Source organism: Haematobia irritans, chromosome 4 (genome assembly GCF_050003625.1).
Source record: "Haematobia irritans isolate KBUSLIRL chromosome 4, ASM5000362v1, whole genome shotgun sequence".
Classification (NCBI taxonomy): Eukaryota; Metazoa; Arthropoda; class Insecta; order Diptera; family Muscidae; genus Haematobia; species Haematobia irritans.
The window spans coordinates 74,958,569-74,979,329 of record NC_134400.1 but is presented as its reverse complement, the minus strand read 5'-3'; the positions used below and the strand labels follow the sequence as shown (position 1 = coordinate 74,979,329).

Genomic DNA, 20,761 nt, shown 5'->3' with positions numbered 1-20,761 from the left:
TGTGACATTTTAGTATATTGAGGCAGTGGGATATTTTCATTTAATTTTTGTTATAGTTTATTTTATAATTTGTATTTGGATTTCAACTTAATTTTATTTTGTGACTGAATTCACTATGGTATGCTCGAATGAGGTTTGTAAAATTGCTTCTCATGATGAGATTGTTATTGAATACTGGCTTTGTGGTGGGCATTGGCATTCGAGGTGTGCTGGACTGGCTGCAAGGGTGGTAGATGAATTGTACGTTGGTAACAACGGTCTTAGATGGTGTTGTGTGAGATGTAGGAAGAATAGTGTGGAGTTCTATAACTTTTTTAGGGAGACTACGTCTGAGGTGACTACGTTGACGCGTGACTTATGGGAGCTGTATTCGAACTTTGTGAAATTTTCGACGTTGTTTGATAGGTTTCCAGATCTTTCGTCATTTGTTGCTCGTGTATCGGGTACGAAACGGAAGAGGTCTTCGAAAAAGTCGTCGCCGAAGGATGGTCGTACTAAGGTTGTTAGGACTGATTCGGGGCTGCCGAAATCTGGTGTGGGATCATCAACGGTTGGGGGTGTGTCAGCGGTTGTAAGGGGTACGAAGGATGCGATGCCAGGTGTTTCCGGTACGTCGGAAGGTGGTGCCGTATCATCACTGCCCCGAGCGGCTGTGAATGCTCCTATTTCTTGTGATCCTCTTCCAGGTATTGTAGCTGAACAGTCCACGCAAGCTCCTGTACCGCCGATTCCTTTTGTGACTGACTCGACTTCTTCGCGGGGTCGTGGGGTTGATTCAGGTTTGTCTCTCATAAGTTTCGCGACGCCTACTTTGTCGGATTGCCGTCAGCCTCAACCAAAGGGGAAAAGCTCGAAGAGACTCAATATGGCTGCCTCAAAGAGGGTAGTTTTTGTTTCATTGATTGTTATATTAGGTCTAGGGTCGATAGTATATCGGGTTTTAGGACTATTAGGTTGAAGTCTCAGTTCTCCGAGAATAGATCTTCATTTAAGATTATTGTCCATGCTGATCTCTTCGATACGCTGTGTAATCGTGATTTTTGGCATCCTAGGGCATGATACGCTGTGTAATCGTGATTTTTGGCCGTCTAGGGCATTCGTTAAGGAGTTTGTTGATCGGTCTGATAACTTAGCTAGATTACCTAGCAAGCCTCCTCCATCTCCAAAAGACTGAGTGGCTCTTTTTCTATTGCTTATCAGAATGTCAGAGGGTTGATGCTGATAGTTTTGATTTTGAGTTTGCGATCGGTATATGATTCTGAGATTCTTTGTGGTCGTTACTTGGTGTTCAGGAAGGATCGTATGGGTAGGATTGGTGGTGGAGTACTAATTGGAGTCATTGACACCTTCCCATCTGAGCGAATTGTTCTGGACGATGTTGATGGTATTGAATTCCTTGCGGTAAGGGTAGATGTTCTGGGATTTAGGTTATTCGTCACATGCTCATATATTCCTCCGGCTCCCGAGTATTCTATCTACACACAAAAAATTATAACCAAATTTTTTCAATTAAACACTTAATTGAATTTGGAAACGTATTCAATTATTATGTTAATTGATTCAATTAATTATTTAATCAAATCCGAATAAAAACCAATTAAAAAAATGATTGATATATTTTACGTTTCCAATTAAAATATTAATTGATTCAATCATTTTGTTAATCAATTCGGAAATAATTTTCAATTACAAACGTGATTGAACAATTTTCCGTTTCCAATTACACATGTGATTGATCCAATCACCTTTGTGATTGAAATTGAATGATTTTGAGCAATGTAAAGAGCGAAAAGAGAACAAGAGAATGTGTACTTATTAGTATGATGGAGAGATCAGTCTGTGGAAGTAACTCGTAACGAACGGTTGGGTTTTTGTTTTTCGCGTAAATTGAAAAACATGATTGGCGACATTCTGTCTGCTGCATTCAAAATGTGTGCATAAATATATTGAACGCAACAACAAATCATAGCAAATGGTTGAAATAAATAAAGTGTGCAACAACAAATGGCCACGTGGTAAAGTTTGAAAAATATATGACAGAACGCATTTGAAATTACCTGTGTTTGCGTTTTGTGGTATTGTAAAAATGGAAAACAATCTACGTTTATTGAAGGTAAGAAATTATGAAATGTGAATACCGTTTTCCATTGAAGCCTGTTTACATTAAACTGAATAAAATAATATATTTTTTATTCATTTCTTTTAGTGCCCAATTTTATTTCGTGAAATGGACCAATCAATCCCATCAACTCCATAATTTTGTCAAATATATAAGAATATGTTTGCAATCAAAAGGTGGGTACCGTATTGTTCTTTTAAAATAATAAATTTTTTTCACTCCTAGTTTTCTTAAAACCAAGAGTGGTATGGGTTTGTTGGAAGATTCACCTTGAAGTTGCGAAGTAGCGTTGGCATTAAATTAATTTTTGTTTTACCTGCCTTTTTCAGTTTGAACCCAAGTAGAGAGCAGTATATCTGATATATAAACTAATGTGCTGAATAATGTAATGGTTAAAAAGTTCTTTCTTTTGCATTTAAAAATATGAAAAATATCCGAAAATAATAAAAATATGTATTTTCCATTTATATTTTTTTCTATTTCCAGAATTTGCAAGTTATCATCAATATAATACCAAATATTACATTGCTTTCCCATTATTTTTGTCTTTGATTGGTTCAAATTTTAATAGACGATTTCAATGTGTGGACATTTTGGAAAGGAATTAAATTACCGAGCTCCTTAATACACCTTTTTATGCTAAAAGACTACAACTGCAAAAGAAGATTATAAATCTGTAACCTGGAACTAAGAATTGAACTTGATATTCTATGCAGGTAATGTTTAACAAAATTAACTTTTAATTGAACAAAATAAAATCCGAATTATTCTGTTTACTTTCAGAAAAGCTAATTTAGCTTACAGGCTGCTGATTTATTGGAAATCTAGGCGCATCTACATGTTAGAAGGAACATGCTGATATGATTATTATGATAAGGAAGATAATTTTTTATATACTTTATTTTTTCACCCTATAGTTGTTATTGATAGTAATTGTATGTGTAAGTTATGCTAGAACAAAATTTATATTGCACAATTCAAAAAATAATAAAATATTGAATATTTTTAATAAGAAACACATATTTTCTTTTATTTAAAATAAAACTAAATTCGATTTTGGGGGCGCAATATATAATTTTTTTGAATGAAATTTATAGCCAATTTCAATTAATTATTTAATTGAATAAATCAAATAGTTGATTGATTTTTGTCGCGAAATTAATTACAATTTTGATTGATTCAATTAAAACTGTGATTGAATTTTATGTTAAAAATAAATCACGTTTTTAATTGATTCAATCACACAATTAATTGATTCCGTGACAAAAGTCAATTAAATTTTTAATTGAAAATCGTGTTGGTTTTCAATCACAATGGGTGATTGATACTATCATTTTCGTGATTGAAGACATTTCAATTAAAAAAATGATTGAATCCGCGATTTTCGTGATTGAAATCAAAAAAAAAAAATTTGTGTGTATGAGCGTCATTTTGTAGCAATAAATAGTATTATGTCTGGAATGAATGATTCGGACAGGGTCGTGGTTTTGGGCGATTTTCATTTGCCTATGGTGTCTTGGCTCGACTTGCCTAATACGGAGGCGTTGACTCCACTGACTACTTCTGGTGGATCGGAATGGGTGACGACTTTTTTGGATCTTTTTCTTGATGTTGGTTTGGGTCAGATAAATGGAGTTTTGAATTTCTTTGGGAAGATTCTTGATTTGGTTTTTGTAGGCGATCCTTATAATTTTGATTTGTTTGTAGGTGTGATCGGTTGTCTGATATCGATATGGCTGTTGATAATTTCTACAAGGTTTAGGACGGTTTTGTGTCGCGGACTGTTCCTAGGCGATGGTTGGATTTCCCTAGGAATCGGTCATGGTATTCTCCTGTGTTGACGAGACTCAGGAATGATAGGAATAGATGTTTTAGACGTTATAAGAGGACGGGATCTGATTTTGATTATGCTCGGTACTCTGTCGCTAGGTCTATTTATAATATGGAATCAAGAGAGTGTTATGTTCCTTACATTGATAAGGTTAGAGGTGACATTCATTGTAACCCGAGGTCTTTTTATGATGTTGTTGGGATGAAACGTAAGTCTTCGACTAGGCCGTCGAAGATCCGGAGAGATGGTGTTGACTTTTATGGGGACCAGTCCATTGCGGACTGTTTTGCGGGCTATTTTGAATCTGTTTATAGAAAGGGTGCTTATGATGCTGATGGTTCATATCCCTATTCTATTAGGTCGCTTGATAGGGTGGCAATTCCATTATTTGATAGTCTGTCTGTGTCTGGGTATTTGCGTGGGGTTGAGGCGTCCACCAGTGGTGGTCCAGATGGGATTCCTGGGATAATTCTGAGGTTTTGCTCCGAATGTCTCTCTGCTGAAATAAATAAAGTGTGCAACAACAAATGGCCACGTGGTAAAGTTTGAAAAATATATGACAGAACGCATTTGAAATTACCTGTGTTTGCGTTTTGTGGTATTGTAAAAATGGAAAACAATCTACGTTTATTGAAGGTAAGAAATTATGAAATGTGAATACCGTTTTCCATTGAAGCCTGTTTACATTAAACTGAATAAAATAATATATTTTTTATTCATTTCTTTTAGTGCCCAATTTTATTTCGTGAAATGGACCAATCAATCCCATCAACTCCATAATTTTGTCAAATATATAAGAATATGTTTGCAATCAAAAGGTGGGTACCGTATTGTTCTTTTAAAATAATAAATTTTTTTCACTCCTAGTTTTCTTAAAACCAAGAGTGGTATGGGTTTGTTGGAAGATTCACCTTGAAGTTGCGAAGTAGCGTTGGCATTAAATTAATTTTTGTTTTACCTGCCTTTTTCAGTTTGAACCCAAGTAGAGAGCAGTATATCTGATATATAAACTAATGTGCTGAATAATGTAATGGTTAAAAAGTTCTTTCTTTTGCATTTAAAAATATGAAAAATATCCGAAAATAATAAAAATATGTATTTTCCATTTATATTTTTTTTCTATTTCCAGAATTTGCAAGTTATCATCAATATAATACCAAATATTACATTGCTTTCCCATTATTTTTGTCTTTGATTGGTTCAAATTTTAATAGACGATTTCAATGTGTGGACATTTTGGAAAGGAATTAAATTACCGAGCTCCTTAATACACCTTTTTATGCTAAAAGACTACAACTGCAAAAGAAGATTATAAATCTGTAACCTGGAACTAAGAATTGAACTTGATATTCTATGCAGGTAATGTTTAACAAAATTAACTTTTAATTGAACAAAATAAAATCCGAATTATTCTGTTTACTTTCAGAAAAGCTAATTTAGCTTACAGGCTGCTGATTTATTGGAAATCTAGGCGCATCTACATGTTAGAAGGAACATGCTGATATGATTATTATGATAAGGAAGATAATTTTTTATATACTTTATTTTTTCACCCTATAGTTGTTATTGATAGTAATTGTATGTGTAAGTTATGCTAGAACAAAATTTATATTGCACAATTCAAAAAATAATAAAATATTGAATATTTTTAATAAGAAACACATATTTTCTTTTATTTAAAATAAAACTAAATTCGATTTTGGGGGCGCAATATATAATTTTTTTGAATGAAATTTATAGCCAATTTCAATTAATTATTTAATTGAATAAATCAAATAGTTGATTGATTTTTGTCGCGAAATTAATTACAATTTTGATTGATTCAATTAAAACTGTGATTGAATTTTATGTTAAAAATAAATCACGTTTTTAATTGATTCAATCACACAATTAATTGATTCCGTGACAAAAGTCAATTAAATTTTTAATTGAAAATCGTGTTGGTTTTCAATCACAATGGGTGATTGATACTATCATTTTCGTGATTGAAGACATTTCAATTAAAAAAATGATTGAATCCGCGATTTTCGTGATTGAAATCAAAAAAAAAAAATTTGTGTGTATGAGCGTCATTTTGTAGCAATAAATAGTATTATGTCTGGAATGAATGATTCGGACAGGGTCGTGGTTTTGGGCGATTTTCATTTGCCTATGGTGTCTTGGCTCGACTTGCCTAATACGGAGGCGTTGACTCCACTGACTACTTCTGGTGGATCGGAATGGGTGACGACTTTTTTGGATCTTTTTCTTGATGTTGGTTTGGGTCAGATAAATGGAGTTTTGAATTTCTTTGGGAAGATTCTTGATTTGGTTTTTGTAGGCGATCCTTATAATTTTGATTTGTTTGTAGGTGTGATCGGTTGTCTGATATCGATATGGCTGTTGATAATTTCTACAAGGTTTAGGACGGTTTTGTGTCGCGGACTGTTCCTAGGCGATGGTTGGATTTCCCTAGGAATCGGTCATGGTATTCTCCTGTGTTGACGAGACTCAGGAATGATAGGAATAGATGTTTTAGACGTTATAAGAGGACGGGATCTGATTTTGATTATGCTCGGTACTCTGTCGCTAGGTCTATTTATAATATGGAATCAAGAGAGTGTTATGTTCCTTACATTGATAAGGTTAGAGGTGACATTCATTGTAACCCGAGGTCTTTTTATGATGTTGTTGGGATGAAACGTAAGTCTTCGACTAGGCCGTCGAAGATCCGGAGAGATGGTGTTGACTTTTATGGGGACCAGTCCATTGCGGACTGTTTTGCGGGCTATTTTGAATCTGTTTATAGAAAGGGTGCTTATGATGCTGATGGTTCATATCCCTATTCTATTAGGTCGCTTGATAGGGTGGCAATTCCATTATTTGATAGTCTGTCTGTGTCTGGGTATTTGCGTGGGGTTGAGGCGTCCACCAGTGGTGGTCCAGATGGGATTCCTGGGATAATTCTGAGGTTTTGCTCCGAATGTCTCTCTGCTCCATTGTCGATGTTATTTAATAGTTCATTGAGGTTCGGTTATTTCCCTCTAAGATGGAGGAGCTCTTTTGTCGTACCACTTCGTAAGTCGGGGAGACTCTTTGATGTGGGTAATTATAGGGTGATAGCAAAATTGAGTGCTATTCGCAAGGTTTTTGAAAAGATGGTGACTGATGTTTTGTCGCATGGCATTTCTTCGATACTGGATCCCTGCCAGCATGGTTTTCGTAAGGGCCTATCGAACTTGGTGAATTTACTTCTCATGTTATTAATCAGTTTGTTGTTGGGAATCATTTTATTTATACGGATTTTAGTAAGGCTTTTGACCGGGTGAATCATAAGCTCTTGTTATATAAGGTGGATAGGATTGGATTGGCCAGTACACTTTTGGCTTGGATTTCGTCGTATCTTGATTGCCGTACGCAGATTGTGTCTTTTGGTGATTCCTATTCAAGGTGCTTCGATGTCACATCAGGTATGTCTCAGGGTAGTCATTTGGGGCCTGTATTATTTGTGTTATTTATAAACGATTTACCTCAGTCCGTAGTTAACTCTAGGATTTTGATGTATGCTGATGACGTTAAGTTATTCTCCTCGTTTGATTGGTGTAGGGTAAATCTGATGGATTTGAACTTGAGGAAATGCAAGTTTATGCGATTCTTTAGGTCTAGGCCTATTGACCTATCGTAGGCTTAATTTTAATGGTCATATTGATTCAATAGTGAGTAAGGCGTATGGGGTTCTAGGATTCATAAAGGAGTTTTCGGACCCTTATGTTACAAAGAGGATTTTTACTGCCCTTGTTAGACCCATTCTAGAGTATGGTTCTATCGTGTGGGATCCTCAGTATGAAGTTTACATTGATAGGATAGAATCGGTTCAGACGCAGTTCTTGTTGTTCGCTTTGAGACATCTTCAGTGGAACAGTGATTTTGTTCTTCCTCCATACACTTCTAGATTGAGGCCGATTAATTTACCTACTCTTAGGAGCCGACGGACGATGTTGAGCTCCATGATGATGTATAGGTTAGTTAGTGGGGATATTCCATGCTCGGAGTTGATATCTAGGATTAGGATAAATGTTCTTTTTAGGGCATCTAGGAATTACCAGTTTCTTTACATTGATTTTAAACGTTCTAATTATGCTTCTGTGGAACCATTCGTAGGATGTGCATTATTTTTGATTCAGTCTATCATCTAGTTGACACTAACCTTAGTATTGATATGATGAAGTCTAGAATTTTGGCATATTTGGATAACTAATAGACTAATATTTGATCTTGTGTTTTAATATATCCGGCTGATGAGTCCTTCTCTGTAGCTGGTCAAATCCCTCTGCCTCCACCCCGCCATGATCCGGATCATGGTGTGTACGCTGTCCCTACGTCATGGGGACGAGGTCCTCACGGTCGGAAGGGGCGGGAAAGTGGGCGATGGGACCGTTCGTTATTTCCCATCTAGCTATTCTAAGATTTAAATCTTTCTTATTGAACGTCAACATTAATGAATTAGAGTCCGTGACTATTTTAAAAGTTCTTTCATGCAAATAGGCTCGAAACCGCCTCAACGCGTATGTTATAGCCACAATCTCTAGTTCATAGCTATGAAATTTAGATTCTGATTCCGTTAACTTTTTCGAAAAATAAAATACTGGGTGCCTCTTCCCATCTCCTTTTTTCTGTATCAGAATTGCACCAAACCCTAATGCACTGGCGTCGCAATATAGCACCGTTTCTGCCTGAGGGTCGTCCAACGCCAAAACAGGTGACTCCAAAAGTTTATATTTCAACGTTTCAAAAGCCTGTAATTGGTCATATCCCATCTTAAATTTTCTATCTTTCTTTCTTTCTTAAATCATATAGCGGTTTTGCTATTAAAGAAAAATCTTTAATCAATCTTCTAAAATAAGAGCATAAACCTAAAAAACTTTACAGTGTGTGAACTTTGTCTGGCAGAGGAAAATTTCTAATTGCTTCTAAACCTTTCTCATCCGCACGAATGCCTGCCGCATCAATGGTGCATCCAAAATACTTAATACTACTCCGAAAAAATTAACATTTGTCGAGGCGCAATTGTAATCTATCACTGACAAACCTTTTCATAACTTCTTCGAATATTTCCAAATGTTCCTGCATATTTTCTGTAGCTATCATAATATCGTCTAAATATATAATGACTTGTCCTTGCCGTACTAGGTCCGCAAAAATTTTATTTATAAAAATTTGAAAAACTGATGGTGCATTTTTAAGCCTAAATGGCATTCGTAAAAACTCGTATTGACCTAAAGGTGTAACGTAAGAGGTATATTTTACGGATTCCGCACTCATATAGACGTGAAAGAATCCATTCCGCAAATCGAGTTTCGTAAAAACTTTATTTTTGGTCATGGTCTCCAGTAAATCATGTATTAAAGGAATTGGATAATTATATTTCTCGCTATACGAAAGCCTGCGTGGTGGACAATTGAAGGGTTTAATTTTGAGAGACTGTGTGTCCAATGTCACCGCAAGCATAGCCGTACCAGGTGCTCGTCTGGGCTTACTACATTCTGCAGCATAGTGTCCAATACTATTACAATTGTAGCACTTTACGCCAGCCTTTAATGTTGTTGTTGGTTTTGTCTTGGATGGTTCAGCCACATCTGATTTGGGTAACATAACATTTACTAATGATTTCAGCAAGTCCGAAGGTGTTTTATGCTGTTGCATTGAAACTTGCGTTCTCACCTGAATATTCGATATACCATCGATCAAGTACTCTAGCAACTCATCTTCGTCGAGCTTCAACTTACTGGCCAACATAATTTTTTCATCATAGTAGTCACTGAAATTCTTTCAAAACACCACTTGCGTTGTTCAAATTTTCGACGAGTCTCCAGCTTTGTCTCTTTCGAACCGAACGTCGTACAAAAATGCTCCAGCAACTCATCGACTTGTTCGTTTGGTCTACTACGTCTCGTGTGCAACCATACCTGTGCTCTGCCGACTAATTTTGTTGCGAACAAAGCACGGAACATGTGATCATCGAGATTGTACGTTTCTTTGATGTCTCTCAGTTGTGTGACCCAAAATTTCCCATCTGTCGTTCCATCAAATTGTCGTTTTGTGCCGTCTGGTGAAACATTTAATTTAAGATATAACCACTGCAATGTTGTTAATTGCAGCTTATCCAAAACTTCCATTTTATCAGGAAATAAATTATTTTTAACACCTCCGAATGATGATTTGCGTTTTGGTCAGACCCACTACCGATATACTTTAGTGGTACTGAGTTTGTTTTCCCAATTTAAGAACACTTTGTTGGGGTTTTCTTTTTATTTTATATTTTTCGTTTATTAAGAACGCTGAAATCTTTTCGAATTGACGGTCATATGCAAACTCCTTAATTGAAACGATAACATGACAGCTTACGATTAGTGAAACTTAAGTTAATCGATAACATGACATCTTACGATTATTGGCTTAACAAACTACTTACAGGCTAGTTATTGGAACGTTACATGACAACATAGTACAGAAGGAAAAGGAATCAATTAAACACCTTTTGTATGAGTGTCCTGCATTTTGTGTAATTTAGGGGCATATAGCTTTAAATTACTGGCGGACCTGGAAAACGTTAACTTAAGCAGTCTACTAATGTTTTTGGAGCAATCTGGTTGGTTCAACAGAAGAAAAAAATCGAGAAGGTTCAGCGGTTAAAACTAGAAGGGTCCATATGTAATAGGTACTTTTAGTTAATGTGGTATCACAATGGACAGAATAGTCATTAATTCACATTAATTATATTAAATTAAAACTAAATATATTTCACAAACATATTGAAAGGTAAAATTAGAAATACAAAACAGAACATAAAATTTAATAATTTAAATACATAATAGAAAGGAGTTTTTATAGGAACAGACCGCATAGCAAGTACATCTGAAGAATATAGTGGTACCTGGAAATAAAGAATATAATTTACAAAATAATAAAAAAATAGACCATATTATAAGTGTACTTACCAACAAAAATTTCCGCAATATATGCAAAGACGTGTTTATTAAATTGTTTTGCTATGCTCTGCAACAAACTTCTTGCTACGAAACCATGGTTTTATAGCAAGAATTTTTTGCAGAGTATTACAAAACAATTTGATAAAAACGTGTTTGCATATATTGCGGAATTTTTTTAGTAAGTACACTTATAATATGGTATATTTTTTTATTTTTTTATAAATTATATTCTTTATTTTCAGGTACCACTATATCCTTCAGATGTACATGCTATGCGGTGCGTTGCTATAAAAACACCGGGCTACCACATGTATTTAAATTATTAAGTTTTATGTTCTGTTTTGTATTCCTAAGTTTACTTTTCAGTATGTTTGTTTTATTTAGTTTTAATTTACAACAGTGTGTGCTTGACAGCGATCGTGTACGGTCATTATTCGTGCATCATTTTGAGTTAGCAGAAAACCAGTTTTACCGCTATATTTCATCAGTGAAGTTTTTGTGAATATAGACAACTAATACATAAATTGCAGTCTAATTTGTGAAATTTCGAAAACAAAAACAAAGCAAACCAATATCATATATGGGAGCCACCGTGGTGCAATGGTTAGCATGCCCGCCTTGCATACACAAGGTCGTGGGTTCGATTCCTGCTACGACCGAACACCAAAAAGTTTTTCAGCGGTGGATTATCCCACCTCAGTAATGCTGGTGACATTTCTGAGGGTTTCAAGGCTTCTCTAAGTGGTTTCACTGGAATGTGGAACGCCGTTCGGACTCGGCTATAAAAAGGAGGTCCCTTGTCATTGAGCTTAACATGGAATCGGGCAGCACTCAGTGATAAGAGAGAAGTTCACCACTGTGGTATCACAATGGACTGAATAGTCTAAGTGAGCCTGATACATCGGGCTACCACATAACCTAATCTAACCTAATATCATATATAAATCTAAACAAATATACGCATACAATACATTTAACTAAAGAGCGAAAGGACATACAGTTATTTTCATTTCCTTTTTGTTTTTGTTCTATGTGTCATAATAAAAGCAAAATGACGCCACCTGATCGACTTCTGTCAATGAGGATCGACAAAACAAAAACTTTGAAGAATACCTCATTATTTCCAAAATACTTAATTATTTCGAGAAAAAAATTGATAATAATTTAGCTCAAGTGTCTTCATTTTTACTTAAGAAAACTATTGATTATTTATGTGGTGGAGAAATTGACATTTGTAAAAAGTTAAGAAGTGGCAACATTCTATTAAAAACGAAAACATATTTACAAGCAACAAAATTAATCCAATTAACTGCTTTAACGCCAGAAATTGAAGTTGAGATTACAGAATATGAATTTTTGAATACGTCTAAAGGTGTAATTTATGCCAGAGACTTAATTGGTACAGACAATGAAGAAATATTGCGTGAAATGAAACCCCAAGCTGTTTCAGAAATAAATAAGATAATGAAAAAATACGATGAAAAACTTGTGGAGACTGGTTTGTTAATCCTCACATTTTCTAAACCTAATCAACCTGAGGAAGTTAAAGTCGGTTATGAAATCACTCCAGTCAGACCTTTTATACAATATCCTCCACGATGTTTTAATTGTTTCAAATTCGGACATTCCACAAAATTTTGTTCTAAAGACAAAATTTGTTGCAATTGCAGTCTACCTTTTCATACTAATCCAGAAGTAAATGAACTATGCCAAAATGAAAAAAGTGTGTAAATTGTGACGCATTAAACATGAAAGACATAAATCATAATACAATGGACAAAAAATGTCCAGTGTTCCTGAAAGAAAAAGAAATACAAGCTATTAAAACCAAAGAAAATTGGACAATAAGAAAGCACGAGAAATTTACAATTCTAGACATCAAATCAACATTCGCTTCTTTTAAGTTAGGTTAGGTTAAAGTGGCAGCCCGATTAAGATTCAGGCTCTGTTTAGTGGGGGCGTAAATTCCCACTAAAGTCATATGGGGTTTTGATGGGGTTGTAATTCAGGTCGGTATAGACCTTACGATTTCTCACTATAAATTTGAGGTCGACTATGACCTCTAAAAAATGTCACTGATGTTCGTCCGATTTTACCGCACTTTGCGTTTCAAATTTATAAGTCTTTGATATATGTTAGTTTTCGATGTAATATATATTATTCTTTATTTATTTCTATATAATTTTACTTCAGTTTATTTTACTTTTGTATATTAGTTCACAATGTAAAATTGGCAAATGTAAGTTAATTTCTTTTAGTATAAATATTAATGTATATTTGTTTGGAGTTGTAACGACACCAAGCAGATATCACTCCTGATATCTGCTATAACGGGTCGCTGCCTGATAGGCGATTTTGCAAAAACTATTGGTGCGAAGTATAATGACTATTGTATGAGCTGTCATGATGCGGAGGAAAAGGAATCAATAAAACACCTCTTGTGTGAGTGTCCTGCATTTTGTGTAAGGCGTAAGCAAATTTTAGGGGCATATAGCTTCAGATTACTAGCGGACCTGGAAAACGTTAACTTAAGCAGTTTGCTAATGTTTTTGGAACAATCTGGTTGGTTCAACAGAAGAAAATAATCGGGAAGGTTCAACGGTTAAAACTAGAAGTGCCCATATGTAATAGGTACTTTTAGTTAATGTGGTATCACAATGGACTGAATAGTCTAAGTGAGCCTGAATCTTAATCGGGCTGCCACTTTAACCTAACCTTAACCTAACCTAGGCTCAATGGTGATGAGTGAACTTCTGCTCGACTTGATGGAGGTATAAGTTCATAGTTGAAATGAATAAAATTACAAGTCAGGTTTGTAATTTCATATTGTAATGGGTCGTAGGTTGAGGAATGAACTTCTGCTCGGCTTGGTGGAGAACTGAGTTAATTGTTGGAACGAATAAAAGTACAAATAAGTTTTGCAATGCCTTGATCTAGATTTGCTGTATAATGAACCTCTGCTCGGCTTGCAGGGCTGAGTTCATGTTTTGAATGAATAAAATTACAAGTCGGTGTTGCAATTTTATCTGTAACTAGGTTTGTGATTGATGAATGAACTTCTGCTCGTCTGAATAATGTCTTATGAAGATTTGAGTAGGTCGTCGGTCGGTCGGGTTTGATTCTGGTTTTTGGTGACTAGAATCCTGAACTAGGCTAATTTGCGGATGATGTATGGACGAATGTCGGCTATCATCGCATAAAGTTGACGATGTGATGTCTTCGTGATCACGATGTCGATTGGATCCAACTTTGTTGACAGTTGAAGTCGGAACTGCGAGTTTCGGCTGTGAGAAGTTTTGTAAAGGCAAAGTCTCAGGTCGTGGTAGAACGGTGTTATTTGTGGATAGGATATTTTGTTTTTGTTGTAGTGTGACTGTATTTTATTGTTGTATAAATTAGGTTGATATGTGGACTGTAAAATTATATGATAAAATGTGGCCTGTGTTTCTTTAGGTCGATAAAGAGGTCCAGGAACTAATTGAATTGCATTGTCGACCAAGAGATCTGAATATTTTAGATATGTTTTTTTTTTTTTTGCTATGATTTTCAGTACATGAGATTTGATTTGGACGTGGTTTTGAAGAAATAAATTTGTTTTGAGATGCGCAGGAAGTTTCTGAGTTGAAATTGTAGGAAGTCTGGGACGGATTTAATTGTATTGTTGATTTTATATTTTTCAAAAATATTTTGTATTTGCTGAAAGTCTTCCAATATTTCACCCTGAGTTGCTTTGGGTTTATTAAATTTGAATTCGGGTAAATAAGGTCTCGAAATTTTTCGTACGCAACCATAAGTCTTCCGAATGATTTAGAAGAAATTCTAAGGCCGTTATGTGATAATTGACTTGACTGCTGTCGTCGGTTTCTACAAGATCAATTAAATCATCACATTAATTATGAAATTTTTGTTGCTGATGACATCACTGATCGTTGTTGCACGATGACTTGATGTCCCAGTATTTTTGCACAATTTATAGTTGTACAATTGTTTTTGTACAAATGTCCAAAATTTTGCACTGAATATATTTTTGCCAATGTTGGCCTTGAAATAGTTTTACAGTTAGGAAGTACCGTTTTTTCTTTTGAAAATAATTTCTTTTTGAAATTGGTTTTGCGAAATGCCACAAACACTAAGTTGATTTTTTTGAACCGATCTCAATTTTACAAAATGTCACAATATTTCATAATTTACAAAGTGTACTTTTGTGCACATATAGTTATGTCATTTGATATTTGAATGAGTTTTCGCATTAATGTTCAATACTCAACATTTTTTAAGAATATGTTACTTGATGTATGTATGTTATTTGATGTATGTATTTTAATTGTGACGATTCATTTTCTTAATATTTTTTGTTTGTTTTTGAAATCTCGAAATAATCACAATGTGAGTTAGGTCACTTTTCGTTTTAGCGAAACGAAAAATGTTCAAAAGTTTGCACAAATAATTAATAATAAAGAGAACTTTTATTTTGAAAGTTTCAAAATTATGAAATTTTAAATACTATATACGTATTTTCATTTTCGAAAATGTCACTTATGTAGTTTTGCGTTTTGACACGAATAAAAAAATAAGATTTCAAAATTTCCACTTTTCCACAAAATTCACTTGATTCTTTTGGTGAAAATAACATACTCTTCGACCTGGATGCGAAAATAAATTTTACAAAAAGAAGTTTTGATTACTTTTATCACTTTTTTATCCGTAGGTCACTGTTCACTTTTGATGTTTGTTTTTGATGTCGAATCATTGAACATTTTTAATAACACCGATATATTATTAAAAACACACTATCCGGTTCGAAGGACCAAATGTTTAGTGGGGGCGTAAATTCCCACTAAAGTTATATGGGGTTTTGATGGGGTTGTAATTCAGGTCGGCCTTACGATTTCTCACTATAAATTTGAGGTCGACTATGACCTCTAAAAAATGTCACTGATGTTCGTCCGATTTTACCGCACTTTGCGTTTCAAATTTATAAGTCTTTTATATATGTTAGTTTTCGATGTAATATATATTATTCTTTATTTATTTTTATATAATTTTACTTCAGTTTATTTTACTTTTGTATATTAGTTCACAATGTAAAATTGGCAAATGTAAGTTAATTTCTTTTAGTATAAATATTAATGTATATTTATTTGGTTTATGATTGATCTTTTCGTTGTTTGTTTGATGAACGCGACCGACGCAAGGGTTTAATGACTACTCCTGCTTCCCTTTATTTGTTAAAGGGTCAAAGCAAAGGAGAAGACAACATTAACAACAACAACAACAATGATGTCGATTGCCATCGATAATGAGTATGGCTTGTATTGTTGTTAACTGTTGTTCTAATAAGAATAGACAGAAGAAATAATGAATCGATATTCATATAATTTGCAGAGTATATTGGGGTGGGTCGTAGTTTTAACATTTTGATATTTTAATAAAGATGAAAACAATTTAAAAAAAATGGTGAAATTTAACAAATGAAATAAAAGTTACAAAAAAATTATAAAACATGAGAAATAAATAAAAAATAATCTGATTTAATGTGGTTCGACATTAAAAAGGGTCACTTAGACTATTAAGTCCATTGTGATATCACATTAATTAAAAGTACCTATTACATATGGGCACTTCCAGTTTTAACCGCTGAACCTTCTTGTTTATTTTTCTTTGTTGAACCAACCAGATTGTTCCAAAAACTTTAGCAGACTGCTTAAGTTAACGTTTTCCAGATCCGCCAGTAATCTGAAGCTGTATGCTCCTAAAAGTTGCTTGCGCTTTACACAAAATGCAGGACACTCACACAATAGGTGTTTAATTGATTCCTTTTCCTCCGCATAATGACAGCTCATACAATAGTCATTATACTTCGCCCCTATAGTTTTTGCAAAATCGCCTATCAGGCAGCGACACGTTATTGCAGATATCAGGAGTGATATATGACGTCTCGAGAACACTAGCATATCTAGTGTGCGGTTTAAGTTTGCTTGGTGTCGTTACAGTCCTTGCAATTCTCCCATCGAACATTTGCCATCATAACAGCCTTCTCACGCAGCATGAGCTTACAGGTAGCCAGGAGCATACCAACAGATTCTAGTTCCCCTGGAATATGTAAGGTAGTCCGTAGTCTTGCCAAATCATCCGCTTCACAGTTCCCCGGTATGTTCCTAAGGCCAGGCACCCATATTAGGTGAATATTGTACTGCTCAGCCATCTCATTGATAGATTTGCCGCAGTCGATGGCCGTTTTCGAGTTGAGGAACACAGAGTCCAAGGATTTTATTGCAGGTTGACTGTCTGAATATATATTAATACCCACATTTTTTTGGAACATTACTTCTCAGCCAATTCGCCACCTCTATTATTGCTAATATTTCAGCCTGAAAACCACTACAGTGATTAGGTAATCTTTTCGCTATTCGAAGTTCCAGATCATTAGAATATACTCCGAAACCCAATCGTCCATCCAATTTGGAGCCATCAGTGTAGAAAACTATATATTCTTAATTCCCCGGGGTCTGTGTACACCACGCCTCACTGTTGGTGATTAGAGTCTCAAACTTTTTGTCGAAAAGTGGACTCGCCAAAGTGTAATCCACTACGTTAGGCACATCTGGCATTATTTTGAGGACCGAACTGTGACCGTAACTTTTTTCCGACCACAGCGATAGCTCGCGCAACCACACAGCCGTTGTTGCAGCTGACTGTGTGGCCAAAATATCTAAAGGCAATAGATGTAGCATGACATTAAGGGAATTTGTTCCTGTCTGTATGTTTTGTTTGCCCTCCGATGTTTTAATGAAACCTGGAGCGGAGTTGGTGGATTAGAACCTTCGGTAGTCTGGAAGCCTCGGACGTATTCTCAATACTGCTGCAGTAATCATTCCAAGAGTTATGCTGAGCATTTTTCAGTTCTTGCTTGTATCCTCTCAGATTCTTCTTGTAAGCGTCCCAATCCTCAAGGGCTCTAGTGGACTTTGCCTTGTTAAAGAGCTTTCTGCAGGATTTTTCCCCCTCGGTAGCTTTCAGTGAGATGTTGAAGGCCTTAGTAATCCGCTCCACTGCGTGTTCGATATCTTGCACATTTCTCATATTTGTCTCTGTTATTTCCGGTATCATCATATTGAACCATTCCCTATACCTATTCCAGTCAGCTTTCCTAACATTTGGTGAAAATATGGTCTTGGTGGTATGAACATCAAATTTGAAACTGATGTAACGATGATCTGAGAAGTTGTGTTCACTTAAAACCTGCCACTCAGATATCATTTCATTCAGTTCTTGCGAATTGACAGGAAGGCATCTACCTGTCATGTAGACCGAAGATACCCAATATTTGCATTTGGCTATTTCTAAATTGGCAACGACAGTGAAGGAAGCAGAAACAAGTTAAGCTCGTGTTTAGCAAATATACATGATCGATTTACATCATTACCAGTATACTGCAATAGTTTGAACCCCGGAGTACTTAATTCACATATTTTGTTTTTATAAACATATGGTTCTTGAATAAGAACTATGTCTATGTCCCCTTTCATCAGGAGAAATTTTAAGGCAGCCTTACAATGATTTATTTGGAGGATCCGTAGGACCATCGTGATTTTCAACAACCGTCACATCAGCCATCAAGAATGTCCTCTTCAGAGATCTCGGTGACTCTCGCAATAACCATAGGTTCAACATCGGTGAGTTGTGAGGCAGTAGAAACCTCTTCACGCATACGGTATCTATCCATGTCATCAACTTTGGTATCTCCCTCGACTTCGCAAGAGGATCCGCTTACTTCTGATTCAGACAGAGGCTTGTCCATTTCTGTATCCTTTAGCTGATCGTTTTTATATACCTTCATTTGGATATAAGGAAAGCCATAACATACACGGCCCTGAGACTTTGCTAGATGTGGCAAAGACTGAGTGTTCAATATAAACACTGCATGCCGTCTTGGTCCATCCACTTCATCCAAACGGCCAACCTTCCAATCAGCTGTTGGAAGATCTGGATTGCATGGTTTCAGCCTATTTAAAATAGATTCAGGGTCAGAAGGGTTTGCAGCTATCCACGCATGTGCTCTAGGTCTAGCCGGTATGTCTTTCTTCTCGACTAACTCTAGAGCAGCTCCATCCCAAACTTCACCAATTAGTATCAGAGCAGCTTTAAAACATTCTATAGACCTCTGGTCCACAAATGCGACTAGCTTAAATCGTCCTCGATACCAACCAGCCTCTTGGTGTCGAGGATCTGGGCCGGGAAAGTTTTCCAGCATCTGTGAGTAGACGACAGACAGAGCATTCTCAATTTCCCCCCATTTTGCTTTGGAACCATACCGTCCAATGCTCCTTTATTATGGATAGCCATCACAAGGCTGTCTTTAGCAACTGAGGCAAACGGTCTTTGAACCCCTTTGGAGGATGGCAGCTTATCCGGCGATCGTTCTTTTTTTCCAGTCAAGAATTCCTTGAGCCCATTTTAAGGAATCGCTTTGTTTAGACGACAGCGTGCTTGGGTCGACTGATCCTAACTTCTTTAGGATAAACAAAGCTTTTCTGCGTTGCTTGAATCTCTTTCATGAGGGATTACCTCCTTTTGATGTCGTTACCTTTGAAAAAGTTCGACTTGTCAGAGTGTCGCCACGCTTCTGTTACCAGACCAACCGTAAACTACAACGCATTGCATATGTTTGATACATACACACCAACACCACCCACTTCAGCAAATGCACCCATCAACAAAAGCAAACAACAAACCAAGCCAGCTAGCTCATACTCACCTGCACCAAAAACAACAAAAATTCAAATAGTGCCCAAAAATTTATCAAAGCGAAAGAAAATGGAACTGAAAGCAAAACGAAGAAAGACCACTGGTAGGAACACGAGCACAAGAAATGAGAAAACATCGATGTCCATGGAATCTAACTCTTCCGACGTTAAGAGATGTTAATACAATTACATAGTTATTTATTTGTATTATCTTAAACTTAAGTGCAATTCTCTTGGATTTTTTTGATTTTATTTTTATCTTTTCTTTTTAATGTCTTTGAAAATAATCCAATGGAATATGAGAGGTTATCTTAACAATTATCTTGAACTACAAATGATCATAAGAGAGCACAGTCCTCATGTTATCATGCTACAGGAGACACGCTTGGTATCCATTAGTGGAGTTCCAGTGCCTATAAATTATGCATTTTACAACAGAAACAGTTCTGGTAATCCTTTTGGAGGGGCAGCTATTCTTGTACATAAACGAATTCAGCTTTACAGTGTGTGAACTTTGTCTGGCAGAGGAAAATTTCTAATTGCTTCTAAACCTTTCTCATCCGCACGAATGCCTGCCGCATCAATGGTGCATCCAAAATACTTAATACTACTCCGAAAAAATTAACATTTGTCGAGGCGCAATTGTAATCTATCACTGACAAACCTTTTCATAACTTCTTCGAATATTTCCAAATGTTCCTGCATATTTTCTGTAGCTATCATAATATCGTCTAAATATATAATGACTTGTCCTTGCCGTACTAGGTCCGCAAAAATTTTATTTATAAAAATTTGAAAAACTGATGGTGCATTTTTAAGCCTAAATGGCATTCGTAAAAACTCGTATTGACCTAAAGGTGTAACGTAAGAGGTATATTTTACGGATTCCGCACTCATATAGACGTGAAAGAATCCATTCCGCAAATCGAGTTTCGTAAAAACTTTATTTTTGGTCATGGTCTCCAGTAAATCATGTATTAAAGGAATTGGATAATTATATTTCTCGCTATACGAAAGCCTGCGTGGTGGACAATTGAAGGGTTTAATTTTGAGAGACTGTGTGTCCAATGTCACCGCAAGCATAGCCGTACCAGGT

At 35.7% G+C, this 20,761-nt stretch overlaps 2 long non-coding RNA genes across 2 annotated transcripts; both read left to right on the top strand.

Moving 5' to 3' along the window:
* The first annotated feature begins 1,855 nt into the window (after nt 1-1,855).
* Nucleotides 1,856-2,493, top strand: LOC142232824 (uncharacterized). The gene is made up of 3 exons (XR_012721221.1): nt 1,856-2,113; nt 2,207-2,295; nt 2,449-2,493. It is a non-coding gene; the product is annotated as an uncharacterized LOC142232824 (long non-coding RNA).
* Nucleotides 2,494-4,493: 2,000 nt separating this feature from the next.
* On the top strand, nt 4,494-4,963 carry LOC142233225 (uncharacterized). Its single transcript, XR_012721361.1, has 3 exons — nt 4,494-4,586; nt 4,680-4,768; nt 4,922-4,963. It is a non-coding gene; the product is annotated as an uncharacterized LOC142233225 (long non-coding RNA).
* Nucleotides 4,964-20,761: the final 15,798 nt, after the last annotated feature.